The 6,000-nt window shown below is 39.0% G+C and overlaps 1 protein-coding gene across 4 annotated transcripts in view; it reads left to right on the top strand.

The window, feature by feature from the left end:
- Nucleotides 1–210: 210 nt before the first annotated feature.
- Nucleotides 211–6,000, top strand: part of SGMS1 (sphingomyelin synthase 1) — a 230,517-nt gene continuing 224,727 nt past the window's right edge. For all 4 annotated transcript variants that reach the window (XM_014547474.1, XM_005875931.2, XM_014547472.1 and 1 more), the window contains exon 1: nucleotides 211–301. The gene's annotated coding sequence lies outside the window, so the exon portion shown is untranslated. The remainder of the gene's footprint in view (nucleotides 302–6,000) is intronic.

Here is a 6,000-nt window from a genome sequence, read left to right as displayed (position 1 = left end):
CAACATTACAGTTATGAAGTAGCAACGAAAATAATTTTATGGTTGGGGGTCACCACAACATGAGGAACTGTGTTAAAGGGTCGTGGCATTAGGAAGGTTGAGAACCACTGATCTACAGACTTGCCATTATATTGAGAATATGTTCTCAGGTGAAGTAGCATTAATATGCAAATCTTTGGTGATAACAAGTTGTTTTGCTTATTCTTGCAGGTGAGGGCAGCATGAGTGACCTGAGTGCGCCTTTGGGCATAGTTAGCATTCATTTTTGATTAGGAGAAAGAAGACAGCTTCCTCTTAAAAGGTAAGTAGACATTTATATGCAACTTTTTATTATGAAAATTTTCAGACATACTGAAGAGTTAAAACAGTGGTTCTCAACCTGTGGGTCGCGACCTCTTTGGGGGTCGAACGACCCTTTCACAGGGGTCACCCAAGATCATCAGAAAACACATATATAATTACATATTGTTTTTGTGATTAATCACTATGCTTTAATTATGTTCAATTTGTAACAATGAAATTGGGGGTCACCATAACATGAGGAACTGTATTAAAGGGTTGCGGCATTAGGAAGGTTGAGAACCACTGAGTTAAAAGAATATGCAGGAATTCTTATGTATTCACTACCTACATTTAACAGTTGTTGGCATTTTGCCACGTGTGTGTGTGTGTGTGTGTGTGTGTGTGTAGGTTTGTATATTTTTCTGCTGAAATGTGCAAATTACAGCCATCATGACACATTATCCTAAATTCTTGAGAATAAGACTCTTAAAAATAAGGATATTCTTTTCTGAGAGCCATTTTAGAGCATTTATAAACTATGTGACATAGAATAATTTAATTAAGTGAAGTTATAATTTCCTATTAAAAGGTGTAATAGCTGATATAAATAAAGTCAGATTTTAAAACAGCTTTAAGCAGTGGTTTATTTAATAGACAGATATGCAGTACAAATTTGTTTGTTCTGAGAAGCGTCTGAATATGGAGGATTGGAATTGGTACCACACCTGGACCTGAACAGGAGGGGATCACTGTGCTTTCTTCACTCCCTGTAATCCGCCCATCTGCCCACTGTGGTGACATCTATTGTTGGGTCAGTGGATCTGATTACCACTCCTGCTTTTTCCTGATCAGCATTTACAGTCTCTGCGATCTAATGTGATCAAAGGTCTTAATTGATTTTTTAACCTGAAATTATTAGGAGAATGTATAAAGAATATTAGTGATTATATTAAAATTAACATTAGAGTGATTAAAAAATGATTCTCAGCCCATAATTTGACTCCCTGCATTGAGACGTTACATAAAATCTTAAAGATGTGTTCAGCTATGGTTATAATTATAGATTATTATACATTACCCATTATGGCCCATTGCACAATCAGTTATTACAGCTCCGTGGTTCTTGCAGGAAGGATGTCAACTGTCTTGCATTCTAATCTCTGTTACATTTTATTTATGGCATCTTCCTCAAGTGGTCCCTGAGCATCTAAGCATTCCTTCATAGATGTTTATAAACTAGACCTGCCCATTTAGGACATCATTTTAAAAGCAGTCCATTTAAACGAGCCAATTACGGCAGCAGAGACTTCTTATAGCCTCTTGTCTCATTTAGAAGACAAAGGTAGTGACAGCAGTAAAGTTCCTTCAAAAGACACTGCCATTCTGAAGGACTCTGACTGGAATTGCAGGCATCTCAGAACGATCTAGTGGGCTGTGTTGCCCTTTGGCCTCTCTGGTTATACTTGGAAAAGACAAGGAGGAGTTGAGTGGGGCTCCCTATGAGGCAGAAGACTTGAAGGACATGGTCAAGGGGAAGGATGTGGGGGCCCTATCTGGGGCCTTCAACTGGCTCTCTGGCCCTGGACCACTTAGATAAGGGGTAATTATTTTTACTGTCTATTACAATAGAACATACATACAAAAAATATATTGTAAGTGTGCAGCTCAATATAATTTTACAAACTGAACTCACCCATGTAACCAGCACCCAGATTAAGAAACATGCTTCCTCTAGACACCCCACTCCATGGGTAGCTCCTCTTGATTTCTAGGAGCATTAATTCATTTTGCTATTTCTTTCTCTTTTTCTTTCTCTGTGATATATATGCAAATTGTACTTTTTGTGTCTGGCTTTTCTCATTCAACAATGTATTGGAGAGATTCCTCCACTTGGTTGCATATAGTTATAGATTGCTTATTTTTATTACTATTGAGCATTCCATCATAGGGGAATACAACAGTGTATTTATTCTGTTAGATGCAGGTAATTTTTTGTGTTCACCCACCCAGAACATCCTCCAGCAAAAATGGAGAATAAACAAGGTTTTATCCTCATTATGGTTACAATGGAGGTGGTCCCGGTTGTCCTCTCTCTGCCCAGCTCTGCTGTGATATGAAGGAGAAATCCAGGCAGCAGAGAAGATTGAGATACAGTTGGGAGATGTGTGTTGTTTTTCAGTCCTGTAATGACTGCTGCTTTTCCTGGGACTGGCCATGTTCCTGCTGGCACATGTTTTCTCCATGCCCTTCTCTGCCCTTTTCACTCTTATACAGCCCCTTCGAGGAGACAGTGCAGAACACACCAAATATCAGGCAGTCAGTGGATAATTAAAGTCATTAGGTGTTGGGATTAGCTGTTAGATAGGGCCATTTGGATATTTTATAACATCATTCTCAGGCCATACAAAATTATCAACTTAAAAATTAGCCTGCTATGTTTGGTCAAACATTTAATTAACTCACCCCTAATGCCTTGGCAGGGCCAAACCAAATGATATAGGCCCACGGGCCGGATGTTCCCCACCCCTGTGTTTGATGAAGGGCAGAGTTGTGGGCTTTGAGGAGCCTGTGTTGTGGTTATAGTTTCACAGGGATGGATATGGGCCACATCCTTGGAAACCACTTGTACTGTAGAATTCAGAAAGTAAATTCAAAGGCTTGCATGGGCCAGGCTTGTAACATGCAGGTTGTTTAGTAAGGAGTGATGGCACTAAAGAGAATGAGTATATATACTTTGGCCAATTTTTGACCCAATGAAACATGTCTGGCTGACTTTAGCAAGTTAACCAATTTCCAGTCTTTAGGGAATAGTGTTCATTGTAAGAAAGTGTTTCCCTTGGGATTTGAATGTTTTTATGGATTATGGATGCTTTTGTAAATAAAGTTTTATTCAAACACAATCATGCTCACTTGTTTATATGTTATCTATGTCCGCTTTTGTGGTATAACAGCTGTTGTTTAGTTGCAAAAGAGATCAGGGTTGAGTAGTTGCAACAGTGATCCACAATACCAAAAATATTTACCATCTGTCCCTTTACAAAAAAGTTTGCCAACTCCTGCTTTACTTCATAAAAGCAAAGACATAGTAATTTTTGTAGTCATAAAATAGTCTGATCCCATTCATTTTAGTGTTAATACCATCATTTATTCATTTACTAGTCAACAAATTTTTATAGAGTCTATTATATGTCAGGCACAAAATAGCGATAGCAGATATGATTCTTGCCCCTAAGGAATTTACAAGAGGCTCCTATGAAGTTGAAGTTCCATTCTGGGATTGTGCTTTCTATGAATCAAAGCAGATGTGTAATATGAATAGAATTACCAAATCTTCAATTTTAAGCTAATATATTGGCTATATTTATTGATTTTAGAAATAGAATTAATTCTTATTTACATAATCTAATGGTTACTTCACTTATAAAGTGTATGTAGTATGATGTGCATAGAAATGACTTTGTGTTTGAAGGTCGTTGTTTACATGTAGTAACACCAGTCTGTTTGGGAGCTAGCATGTCTGGATAGGGCTGTGAGCTTTGAAGTGCTTACCAAAGCAAGACGACAGACCCCCATCTTAGGCCACTTTCATAATAAACAATAAACCTCGACAGAAAGAACAGCACGCAAAGTAAAAAAGTTTTGAATATAGTAGAACAAATGTGTCTTTGTTGGTGTTCTTATCTGTTTGCTTGCTTGAGGTCATAAAAGTTTGTCTTCTTAATAGGAGCCTATAGAAGGCATTTTAATGAACATAGAACTGGTTTTAAACATCATGTTAACTCAGCATTTTCATATATGCTGAGGTATGTCTTATGGGTGGACATAGGCTAAGGATTGCCCCTTCACCACCCCAGACTGTCTTTGGACAGATAAAAAGGAAACGCAGTTGGCCCAGCTTGGTTATTTAGCTGTGTGTAATAAATGTGAAAATGCATGAGGTCCTGCTAATGTTTCCACATTGCCTCAGGAGCCGTCTGACATCACTTGGAATTCCACTCACCGCAGTAGGAGGCAGTATCTGGGTGAGCAGTAGTGCTTTCCTCTGAAATCTGAGGCGCTTGTGAGGATTGGTCTGAAGTCACTACAGAGAAGGAATGCCATTTAGTGCAACAAATAGTTTAATGAATGTGGTTCAAACTGTATACTGGTTTGTTTTGTTTCCAAAATTAGTAAGTAAAGTTAAGGCTTAGTTCCTTTTTACGAGGAAGAAATGATACTTGCTGCTTGTGTTTAAAATATTTAAAAAACTCAATTCTGTTCTTCATTTAATAATTTTTATAGTGGTTTGGATTTAGTATTAAATGAAAATGAAGAAGACTGAGCAAAAATAAATGTCACAGTTGCTTTCCTTACAAAGCTGAAAACTGCAGACCCAGCTGCTTTGGTTAAAAATAAGGTTTTTTGAGTCCTGGCTGGTGCAGCTCAGTTGATTGGAGCGTCCTCCCATACAACGAAAGGTCACTGGTTTGATTCCCAGTCAGGGCACATACCCAGGGTATGGGTTCGATCCCCAGTCGGGTGTGTGTAGGGGAGGCAACCAATCGATGTTTCTTTCTCACATTGATGTTTCTTTCTCTCCCTCTCCCTTCCTCTCTCTCAAAAATCAATAAAAACATATTCTCGGGTGAGGATTAAAAAAATAAATAAATACAGTTTTTAAAACAAATTTGATAGTAGGTCAAATCACCTGATCTGTGGCATTAGGAAAACTGGATCTTGTGTTCTACCTAATACGGAGTACTTTTGTCAAGAACTCCAGCCTCAGGAGTGTTTTATTTTAGAGAGCAGAATAGAACAAAGGACAGAAAATACAGATGAATATAGCTCGGTAAAATAAAACATGTTTAGAAAGGGTACTAGGGTGATTCTTTTGCTTGCAAGTGACAGAAAACCCAAGTTCAAACTATCCTAAGTGAAAGTAAAAGTGTTGGCTTAGGTAATTGAAAGTCTAGAAATGGATCTGACTTGAGGAAGGGCCTGAGTGGGGACCCAAATGATGTCATGAGGATTCATCTTGGCTGCATGTTCTTGGGCTGTGAATCAAGACCTCCAGCAGCTCCAGGCTGACATCATTATAGTCATCATCCAAGATTCTGTACAGATAACATTCTTGGCCTTGTGCCTAGAGCATTGGGCCAGTCACTGGGGCCAGGGACACTGGCCTGTTCTGACTGGAGTGCCAGGCCATCTGTTCACCCTACAGCCCGAGGTCCGCACCCCTTCAGCCGAGGATGAAGCACTGAGTGATGACCGTGGGGGATGAGTCCCTCCAGAAGTAAGTCAGGGCGGTTACCAGGAGGGTTGGTGGGTGCTGGGAGGCAAACTTTAACAATAACAATAATAATAATAACAACAATAACAATAATAAAAATACAAATAAAAAAATTTTATCTTTGTGGTTTGCAAAGCATTTTCAGGTATATTATTTTGTTTGACCTGAAAGAAGCATCAGGTTAGTCAGGATAAAGAAGTGATTAAGAACATGGGTCCTGGGGTCAGACTACATAGGTTCAGTTAGGAGCCACATAAGATTTTGACAAATTATTTAACGTCTCTGTGGCCCAGTTCCCTCAACTGAGAAATGGAGACAAAGGTCTCCGTCTACCTTACAGGGCTCTGGAAGGGTTAAATTAGTGGCTATTTGTAGGGCGCTTAGTGCCTGATGCATACTTCGTTTCTCTGTCCCTTGTTATTGTTGTTAATCTTTAAAACAGCCCT

Source organism: Myotis brandtii, unplaced genomic scaffold (assembly GCF_000412655.1).
Source record: "Myotis brandtii unplaced genomic scaffold, ASM41265v1 scaffold475, whole genome shotgun sequence".
Classification (NCBI taxonomy): domain Eukaryota; kingdom Metazoa; phylum Chordata; class Mammalia; order Chiroptera; family Vespertilionidae; genus Myotis; species Myotis brandtii.
Note: the sequence above shows the minus strand (reverse complement) of the source record. Positions and strands in the feature narration are given on the sequence as shown.